At 31.8% G+C, this 12,009-nt stretch overlaps 1 protein-coding gene and 1 pseudogene across 1 annotated transcript in view; both read right to left on the reverse strand.

Moving 5' to 3' along the window:
* Window positions 1-12,009, reverse strand: part of LOC140055174 (retinoic acid receptor alpha-A-like) — a 130,186-nt gene that overhangs the window by 78,141 nt on the left and 40,036 nt on the right. The gene's annotated exons all lie outside the window — the stretch shown is intronic.
* On the reverse strand, window positions 5,571-5,691 carry LOC140055800 (5S ribosomal RNA; annotated as a pseudogene).

Genomic DNA, 12,009 nt, shown 5'->3' on the forward strand with positions numbered 1-12,009 from the left:
AAAAATGTTAGCGCCTTCTAGAATACAAGAAGTTAAATGACCTCGTGATTAAAAATAACTCAACAGTATTAAACAAATATTATGACATTGGGAGAATTTTAAATTCAAGGTCTCCTAACAAAAAGGTAACCCCATAAGGTAACGCACATTATATTCCAACAATACAAGGCCACGGCAAATAGTAATTCTAACTCTAACGTCTATCGACATTCACAATGAAAGTTACACTGTGTAAAACCATGTACACGTTATTAACAAGGTAAGAGCATATATTAAAAAGCTGCTCCGATGGGAATTTTTTATCGTTGAAAAAAGCCAGATATTTTTTTCCATCGTTGCTCTAATAATTGCTTCAGTTTTATTTTCTTCCATGTAATTTTCTTAGCGGATTGAGAAATATTGTAAGAATTCCCCGAAGGGGCAACATAAGTGGAAAGTTATTATACAATGGAGCAGTTCGGTTCAAATTTTATATTACATTTTAATGGAATTCTTATAGAAAAAAAATCAAATGTGCATAAAATAAATGTCACATGTAAAAACTAAAACAGAGCGATCTTATGACATTGTAATGTGAAATTTTCTTATTTCATCAAATGTCTTTCATATATTGAAAATAAAGTTTTTAAAGTAGTTAAATAACTATAAAATTGCATAATTTTATTCTTATTTTTCTAATTGTTATCTATTGTGATCTAGCGAGTTAACTTTCTTCAACATAAGTACTGTAATTTGTATTTGGATTATTGAATAAAAATGGTTAAAATCTGCATTTAAAAAGCCAAGACAAATTACAGAAAATTTATATTATTTTATGTTTTAATTTCATAGTTCAAAGTACACTTAACCTAAATATAAACTCTAATAAATAAATCATAAAATAATATACTTTATTCTTTAATAAATACATATATAGTTATTAACAATTGTGAGATACAGTAATATCAATGTGTTCCAATTAATTTTAATTCAATTTAGTGTGTTTATTTGGCGGTGAACTTACAATAAAGTTCATTTTGCAGTCTTTTTGTCTCCTTCTGCGGTCGTTATTTTTGAAATTTTGCAGTTTAACAACCATTAACATAGGAATTGATAAATATATAATGATGATCTTCAACAAAATGTGTAATAGTTTACAAATTAAAACATTGTTTTATACTATTGCCTAACAGACAACTGAGTTTTTGCTAAGAATTTGTATTTTAAACTTGAAAAGGTCATCCTAGATTGAGAGCAGAAAAAGGAGTTCAAACAACTTGTCAGACGAGGTTTATAAAAAAAACCTGATTTTAACTTTAACACAGAATTCAACCTGCTAGGCAATCTTACCAATATAGATTTGACAACTTTTATAACTTATTAAAATAATGATTATTATGCATTATAAAAATATATACTCATGTAATTCAAAATAGTGAAAAATAAAAACACAAAAAATCATTTATTGAGCCAAGATTACGAATCTTAAATTATGAAGAATCTTAAATTATCAAGAACCATAGCCAGAACAAATAAATAGAGATGTACCGTAATGTTTAGATGTGACAGATGAAGATTACACAAATAAAACAAACATCATATCCCTTAGGTTTTAAATATGCACGCTTCTAGTCAGAGCTTCAATTCGCCGTTTGTCTCCACTGAGAGATTCTCGTCTTTTACATTAACAGAAAAAATAATCAAGAAATGTATAGCCAAAGGTTTAGTAGACAGACAAATGAAATATCTATTTAGTTTTTGGTTTTATTTTATGAAATGTACAAACTACAGCTGCTATACAACTGTTTAAAAGCTATGGACAGCCAATGTTGACAAAAATACTGTATGAAAGACTATAAAATGCATGCCATATAGAACAAATAGATTACAAACAGAACACAGGAACAGTTTATACATAATTATTAAAACTTGGTCAATTTAGGCTTTTAACTTTCAAAAAAATGTTTACTGAGCATGCTCAATAATAATTCCTATAACCTGATGTTACTGCCATGTATTTGTCTTGTACACAAATTTTGTCTATTTTGACTGTCCATAGTTTTTAGACAGCTGTCAATACATGCACTCGTTAACTTAAATCATTAGAATCAAATCTAAAATCTATCAGCAGTCTATTCAAATCTTAAGTTACATTTATTTTAAGGTTTGATTAGTTGATATATGCTTCATGTTTTATTTAAAAACCATATAGGCCTACAGTATATTTCGGTGTATAAGTCGCACCCCCTAACTGAGAGTAAAATATCGGTATTTCTTATATCGTAGATGTATAAGACGCACTTTATATTTCATCAAAACAATGTTTTTTTAAATTGTAATCAATATTATTGTAATAATATATTTTGTTATATCTACAACAGCGTCCTTTTTTAGGTTTTTCTTACCTAGGCTCGGCCGCGCCCAGCCTCAACAAGTTGTTTCTAACTTGTTATCCATGAGTTTCGCACCCGCAACATCGATTGCATGACCGTGTGTGTAACACGCACGTGTGTGGACTAGCCTCGCTCGATCATTTCGAGAGGGCGCACGTTTTCACGGACAATTGTATTTGATTAGTATCTATGTATCCGAGAAGTGTGTACGCTAGGTCCATGCTATAATCACCTGGAGAATATACTAGTCGAATACCGTACATGTGGCCGCCAAGAAGGGCTTGCGCTGGGGGTACAGCGGTCGGCGATCGTGCGTATAACTATAAATAAATACTATTCCAATCGTAAACGTTTACAAATGAAATTTTATCGGAGCGCCTAAAACAGCTCCATAATAAACAAATCTTTTCATCATATTTAGTATAACATCACGCTAAAATGCCTTGAAAACTAGGAAGAAGCAGGTTGCCGTTACGTTTAGTACACTGTAGCTAGGCCTAGCCTACTCAGGCCTAGCCAACGAGGTGACGATATGTACACTCTGTGTGGTGAGGCATTTATGTTCGGTGTATTAAGACGCACCCTTAATTTAGAGGTCAAATTTGCGTGTCAAAAGTGCGACTTATACACCGAAATATACGGTACCTGTATTTACATTTAAAGATGTATCACAAACTTTAAATGTATCAATAAAGCAAATGATATACAGGCTTAAAATTAAGCCAATAGAATTAAAGATACATTTATTTTTTATAAAACTATTATTGAAGTAATCATTTTACATTTCACTGTGTAATAGTATTTTCAACAATTCTTCAAAACATTTAAATGACTTAAGTATGTTTTAAGATTGATTCAGGTTGATATTTTTTTTATTTGACAACTGACAAATTGATTTTTGATCAGCCTATATGAGTAACTTGACTTTTACCTATATAAACCGCCAGAAAAGAAACCCATCATGTCAAGTACAAAATATGTCAACTGATGACGGCCAATGACCGCTCTCAATTACATACGCATCCCTGATTCTTTAATTACCTAGGTCAGAAAAATCAGAAAACATTCAGTATTTTCATGTGATTTCTTCAAACATATGATGAATTTTTCTTCATCTGATCCCAACAAAATCATCCCAGATGGTCAGTGAACACGTGTTGAAGCCTAGCGCAGTTCACGACCTACCGTCTCCCATGAGATGTGTCTTATTCTTTCCAATCTGTTAAATGTTGGGTTTGAATTATAAATCTAACTAGAGACAGACTTTTAAGTGCAGCCAGAAGAGCAGCTGTATTATCTACCCATGTTAGATTAATCAATGATACCTCCTATCTCACAGGAGTTCCCCCAATTCACAACAATCAAGGCGATAGTATAACTGACCTCTAACATAAGCTCAAACAAGTTTTATTTAGTGATTCAACAAAGTTAATTTTCTTGTAGAAATCTCAAGGGCAGTTGATTAAAACTTTGAATAGATGTAGGTCTGGAGTGTGCCTTTGAAATAACTTTTCAATTATATTTACAATTGAATATGCTAAAACGTAACTTGAAAACATGTGTTCTTGCACATATTGAAGGCAGTAAAAACAACAGTAAAGTGATAATATTTTTATTTTTGTACAATACCTGTAGTACAATATTTCTAAAATTCTTTTTTAATACAATTATCTTTTTTGTCATACTAATAAATTACAATAATTTGAGAAAATCTTCAGATCAATTTTAGTAAAAGTTAAAAATTCATTTTGGGTAAAATTAACATTTCTTAAGAAATATTTCATTAAATTAACAAAGTGAAAATGATTATATAATATTAATCCCAAAATGTATTAGAGAGCCCTCTATCTATTGAAAATGAAAATATCTTTTTTAAAATATGAAATACTATACGTCTGGGGTTTTTTGGTTTTCAATCACAAATGTAAATCATGAAAACTGTACCAAGTGCTGAAGGTACAAACACATCCCTTCAAAAGTTTTATTAAAAAAATGATTCTGAACGTTTTAAGTTACTTTGCCTAGGTCAACATTCTTTAATTTAAATCCACCCCCTTCCCATACAATATATCCGTACTAAATTTCTGTTTCCAAAGGATTGTACTAACTTCTAGTATGTTTAGTATCTATGATCACTGTCATCTCACGACCTACCTACTAATTTATCAGTCCTAGTTGAATATATGTTCAATTGATTACCCGGTCTAATAGAAATAAAACAAGCTAGAGAATACAAAAGTCAACAGCATGAGATGGATAGGCCCGTCTGACAAGGTATCTTTCACTCTGGCAGTAATAATTGATAAAGATGTGTACAGAATTTTACGCTACGGTTTTCTGCGCAATTTGTCATTTTAATCACGCAAAGATAAAACGAACATGCGTCTGAAACGAAAGTGTTCTACAGAAAGAATGTAACCATCAATCTTACGTTGGTTTTTATCTGACGAGAAATATACGAGTTGTATTATTGTATACAAGTCTGAAGTGAAATTGAATCCATAAAGAGCCGAGTTAGATGATTAATCTCTACATATGATCGGACATCTCAGACGTGGACAATTCATCTAAACTTTGGACAATTTATCTTAAACCGTTGACCGTTTGTTTTCACTGCTCAGTGACAGGCAATCAAATTATTATTCTCACTACAATAAATAGTATGACTTATGTACAGTGAAATTTTACAGCTTTATTGGAAGCGTGTCATAAGATAAAAATGCCGCCAAAACCAGCATAGATGGACACTGGAAATGAAGACAGAAACAAGTCTGGGATGCTACGCTTTCTTTTGTATGTACAATGTAATTCTTTTATATATATAAGCAACGATCAAAAACCAAATTTTCTGCAAAGCCAACACTTTAACATTGTCGCCTTGTTAGAAGCATGTGATACCATAAAAATGCCGCCAAAACCAATAGATGGACCCTGGAAATGAAGATAGAAACAAGTCTGGGATACTAAATTTTTCTTTATTATTTGTATTTTGTATTTTGTATTAATATTTGTCCTCAGTAAGGAAATTCGGATTAGGCCCTCCACGGACCCACGGCAATCAGCAGTGCAGCGCCTACCAGATTAGGCAATGAGAGTAAAGCATCTTGCCTAAGGATGCAATTAGTATGGTACAGATAACCTCGAACCCATGCCTATCACATGCTAGTCCGATATTACCATTACACCATCACTCTCCAGTATATACAGCACCCGCCACGATTTCTAGACGGTCTCCCATCCAGAACGCAACCGGGCCCAACGTTGCTTAACTTCGGTGATCTGACGAGAACCGGTGTTTCAACGCAGTATGGCCGTATGTATATAAGTATAACAGTCAACAACCACATTTTCTGCAAAGCCAACACTTATTAACATTGGCGCGTTATATATTAAAGCATCCGGATAGGAGTACATTCAAACGGACAGACAGTTCCATGTTTGTATAGATAATCACTAACTAATATTGACATTCATTGACTGCAAAACAGATGGTAACAGCACATTCGTATGATACTCATGTAACTTATACTATACATGAATCATGCTATATAAACATTGAAAGGTCAATTGTCACATTATTAATGTGCAGGTTTATGATGACATGGTAACAAGTGTTATAGTTACAGGTGTCCTGGCTATAGGTGCCATAGTTACAGTTGCCTTGGTTACCGATTCACTGATTGTCATGGAAACAAACTGTATTAGATGAGACTAATTAATAGTAATGTAAAATTACTATACTTAACTTTTTTATACAGTTTTTTATTTCTCCTTGCAAGAATAATTTCAAGATTGAACCAAAAATTTAGAAGGAAAGTATGCCAGGCCAGGCTTCAGTACCATTATTATGCAATCATTTTTTTAATAACCTTTAAATTTGACTAAAGTTTCACAAGGCCGTAGCAAGAGGTTAAAAACTGACAAGGCAAAGATGCTTAAAAATACAATTATTAATATAAAATGTGACGATCTGTGCTTGAGGATTGGGTGTGGGTGGTGAAAATTGAAAATTTTAGATGCTGGCTACGGCCATGATTCAATTTTTAAAAAAGAGCATTTAGACTAAGTATAGATTAATAACGCTTGTACTTTCTTAAGATAAATAATATCTTAATAAATAAAGTAAAACAACTTTAATGTTCATTACCTTGAACTCATTAACCCATAAAGATTTTATGATGACTAAAATGCCTTGCATCTTTAGTAAAGAAATTAATGACCATGTCCCAAAATCACAACGTAAATCATGAAGAATTACACTAAACGCAGGATATAATTTCATTAAATTATTTAAAAATTCGCCATCAGGCTGGCTTTTCACACCAATATATGTACCATTGATCTAAATATATATATATATATATATATATATATATAGTGTAATACTAAAAATGTTCGTATTCGCTCTCGTTTATCATTTATCAGACGCCATGGATCAGGGGGAAATCAAGTCATCTCGATCGATTAGTTTCAAAACATTGAACTTAGTTGGCTTAGAGTAAGAAGTGCTTGCCGTCGAGAAATAATCACACCTCACAGAATCGGAGTTATGAAGAGCATTATAGAATCACGAGCAAGTGAGTATCTAAAATGGCTTCGGATAATTCTATGTGGCTTAATCGTTAATGCAGCCGATCTAAGAGTCTATGGCTGCTCTTAATCTAGATCAGTTCTTCTCGCTCAATCGTTCACGGTAGGTTTGTTGAACTATGAACTTTGGAGAAGAGGTCAGGAGCAGACGGACGACCCAAATTAAGTAACCAACGGAATGATTGCTAATCACTTCCCCAGGGACACTGGAGTTTAGATTTTAAATGTGATAATGTTTGAGAAATTGAACTTTTTTTTAAATCGGAACAAAAACAAATTGCATGAATAAGAATGAGATACTGACTTAATAACATTGGTTAATACGTCACTGTAATATTTAGTACGCAATTTATAAAAATCATTACTATCACAAATAATGTGTTTATCCACAAATTCTGATATTAAAGTATGAATATTTTTGTTTAAATAATAATTTTAAAATTAATTAATTAACTAATTTTCAAATTTTAATGGATATCAGCAAAGAGGTAATCTCTCAATTAATTTTCCTTATTAAAAGTTCACATAGATATCTTAATAAAGATATTAGTGTTGCCCACTGATTAATTTATTCATTTATTTGTTTATTTTACCAGGTCACCTGAGCCTATTATATACTTTATTCTCTCAAGCATATAGCCTTACAATGAATCAAATAAACTGCACAGGTATATATATATATAAATAAAACAGTCTACTAACCCAAGGACAGCTGTCATATATATTTATTTTATTTCATTTGTACTTTTTTGTCTGGTCATAAACTCAACCTTATGACATTATAGGCCTGTTTCTACTGGATAGCAATACTGAACCCAATTAAAATAATTTTTTTTAATTCAAAGATTTATTATCCCGCAAAAACATGAAAAAATTACCAAAATCAGACTTTGAATAGACCATTTTGTAGTTTTAATAAAGTTATTCACTTTTGGAAAACAAAAACAACAACAAAATTATTATTAGAAACTCGAAACAGGAAAAAGTTTTCAAATATTATCCACTTATATACACACATGATAGTTCCAATATATTATAGTAACCTTTGACATCATTTTATTGGGTCTAAAGTATGCAAAAACAAAAATTATAAATGTACAAGCTGCCAAAGAATGTTGTACAAGGTAGTTAAAACTTGTTATTGACATAAGTGAACTTTTTTTGGGATAAAAATATTTTGTTTTTGCATTTGAGATGGAGATGTTGGTAAACATTTTATTCCTAAAAGGGAAGAAAATAAATTAAAATATCAGTAGAAATTCAAACATAATTTAAAAGCCAATACAGATTTTTGAAAATGATATAATAAAACGTTCTCAATATGTCAATTTTATTTTGGAGTTAAATTGTTCTCATTTTTGATATTCTGTATTCTGTTAAAAATGTTCCCATTTTAAAATTAACATTCTGTATTCCGATATAAAATGTCAAATTATCTTAAAGTATGTATAGTTATATAAACTACGTATCCTACATATACACAACTAACATAGAGTATATTGTAATTTTGCATATAATTTATATACTTTCTTATAAGTGTAATGTCAAAACTCATTACTCATCAATTGCATAAATACTATAAAATAAGTTTAACTATATAAATAGAAAATTCAATTTATGAACTTTAGCTTAAAAACAGCACATAATTATACAACTGGAATACAGGTTAATATTACTAATTTGCATAAAATTTGCATAATGCTCTTATCAGTCAATGTCAACATTAATTTTGTGGTGATAGTTTTGATGGTTCCAGACAATTAAGCTCGTCCATGTGTGAGCATAGAGTTAGCCTTGATACTGCGGTGTTTCATTGCTTCTTCATCTCATCAACGGTAATCAAGAACGAGCCTTTGAAAACACTGTGACCACTCAGGCACGGAAAATGCATTCCGCCTCTCGACATCAAACGACTGAACGAGATCGGGAGCGCACTTACTCAAACTACATTAATAAGAATTTAACGAGTATGTCATTTTTAAAACGCTCCCTAGTGATCGAAAAATAGTCAAAAGACCAGTGGTATCCCTTGCAATAGACCGATACTGATCGTAAGTCTAATTGCCGTCACAATTCATCCTATATTTACTGCAATTTATGGTTTTCTAAATGACGCAGAACACGAAGCGAAAACAACCCACTTTTTTTTTCAAACTCACTTTCCTGTAGATAGACTTCAGTTCACGGCCAATGCCAACATCTTACATGACATTTCAAAAAAGTATATATAATATTGCTATATTTATTAGGGAATGCCGAAAATAAATAATCAATTTTGGTTGACACATTATAATCTAATTAATCGTTAGTATATTGTATTCATTCAGCCAAAATAATTTTTATTTATATTCAATAAGAGAATCCAGTGGTCCCTAGTCTTTAAGGACTGGTTCCTATACTGTTCATTTTGAATAATTTAAACAATACTAACAGGTCATTACAATTAAAAGGTTTATTTTATACCAGGATTGACAGAATTTGTAGTTTTTTGTGTTTAAATCCTGTAGAAATTCATTCTGAACAAATTATTTCAATAGTAGGAAGTTATAATAAGTTGTATAAAACAGGTTTGGCCTTGTATAAAAATATATAATAATATATATATCTATGCTGGTACAATATACTGAGTTACAAATGTATAGATGATTTATATGTTAAATGCTCGTACATCATGAAAACTGCTGACCTGTTAAAGAACATTTGTTGGCATGGGGAGCAATAAAATGTTATGACCCAAAAAGATCAACCTTCATCAACAATATAAGAGCTTTTCTAAATCCTAAAATTCTCTTTTTTAAAAACTACTGTATAACATTAGCCATCATGCTTTGAATTAAAAAACAGTAATAATTTTACAAAAAAACATATTTGTAGATATTTATTATTTATTAAAAAATTATATAAATATTACGAAAATGAAGACCACCTAAGATTATGCAGATATGATAAAATATTATATAATACATTTGAACATTTAATAACATTACAAATTACACCACACTGTGTTTATCTCTCTCTATCCTATCCACAAGAACATAGAACTTACTCTGTCTATAAGAAATATAGCTTAATGAAATGCAAGATAGCACCAATACACATTCACAGAGATCAGAATTCAACAAACGACAATGTATTGTGATATAATGGTTCCCCTTGTGGATGCAAGACTACTGATCTTTGCCAACAGAAACTATGAAGACAGAAATTGATAAATAAACATTTGTGGTTGTCTATGTATAGAACACCAGCTTGTGGCCCTCTATGTACAAATGATTTACATAGGTTGTAGAGTATGAGTAAATTCAATCAAATAAACGTGTAGAATGTTTAAAATGCAATATAACTGGATAAATCTACAAATTATATCTACTATGTAATGTAACATAGCTTATGGTACACATACCCAAGTTGCAATTTGTCAGGGTACTGTACTGTACTGTAGCATCCCTGGTACACATACCCACGTACCAAAGGTGTAATTTGTCAGGGTTTTCAGCAGCCCTTGTACACATACCCAAGATGTCGGGGTACTGTACTTTAGCATCCCTCTGGTACACATATCCACGTACCAAAGTTGTAATTTGTCAGGGCCCTCAGCAGCCCTTGTACGGTACACATACCCAAGTTGTCAGGATACTTCATCATTTGTCAGGGTACCGTACACAATGCCCTCTATGAGTAAAATATTATTCACCAAATGAAATAATACCACATTTTAAATTATGGTATGGAAGTATAAACTAATTTAAAATACTAAAAAAATAAACGGCCAAGAAAAAAAACTTATGGTAGGGTTTTAAATACATCACAGCACATCATACGGTATATCAAACATGATCAACAAAAAGACCAGAAATAAAAAGTGATATTTTTACTAGGCTACAACTTGGAACAGTATCAGCAGACATGTGAACTGATATACCGGTAACAAATTACCATTTCCTTCCGCAAGGATAGACGACGTGTAAATAAATATATAGGAATACAAAGTGATGTATATATTAAGCTATGATATCTGAAAACAGATGAAGAGATAGAACGTGAGTGCAGCTTGCCACCGACCCACTAAGAGGTTTGCCTCGAGGCATGCTTACTGCGATTTGCCCCACATGGTAGCCAGTACAGGAAGTAGCAACTTAGCAAAGGTTCAACTGTCGTCCAAAATACCCATAATGCATTGATCTCGCCTACGCTGGGTCGAACGCATCCACCTTAATTATAAAACTAAGTTTTATATCTATCATTACAATTTTTCTTTATGATTTTGATGATCTATATAATATGGTAGAGGGCTAGAAAGGAGAGGGGGTTGGAAAGGATGGTGCTTTGCCTAGATCAACTGTCAGAGCCCAAAGTGTACGAAGACTGCAGTCTGAGATTCAGAGTTAATATCGGCATCTGAGCCCAAATATATTACTTTTTAGAAATAGACTTTTGAAAGAATTCAAAGAATCAGACCCAACATAATTCACAAAAGTAATACATATATATGTTGAAGAAATTGTATGAACAATCAGAGAGAATTGTCAGGGGAGGTCTCACAGATTGTAAGGTCAACAAACAAGTCATCCCTTGTAAGATGTCATTGCCATGGTGATGTCAGAATGTCTCCAAAGTTTGTAATGATGATGAACGATTTGATTGATCAAAAGTGGCTCATTGTGGGTACCATTAAAACATTATGGAGGGCAGTGATCTATATATTCCGTTTATAAGCAAGTGCTAAAAACGAAATAATTGCCAGGAAAATATATGATTTCAAAAGAGAATAACAATAAAGGTAGTAGGGAAAAGGAAAGTTACTAAAAATAGAAACTTTTTAAACTTTTTTTTAACCTGTAAACTAGTTATAATTTTTACTGAATGATTTCCTATGAAAATAAACAATATTGGTAAATAATATCAATAGTAATATATTACAAGTGAATGCAATACCATGCAGGGGCATTGTCCACCGTAGTTCATCGCCTGCGGGGAGGTCACATTTACATACATCACCGCATTTTACGCAGATGGACTTGGTCTGAAAGTGATATGAGAATTTCAC

Source organism: Antedon mediterranea, chromosome 7 (genome assembly GCF_964355755.1).
Source record: "Antedon mediterranea chromosome 7, ecAntMedi1.1, whole genome shotgun sequence".
Taxonomy (NCBI): domain Eukaryota; kingdom Metazoa; phylum Echinodermata; class Crinoidea; order Comatulida; family Antedonidae; genus Antedon; species Antedon mediterranea.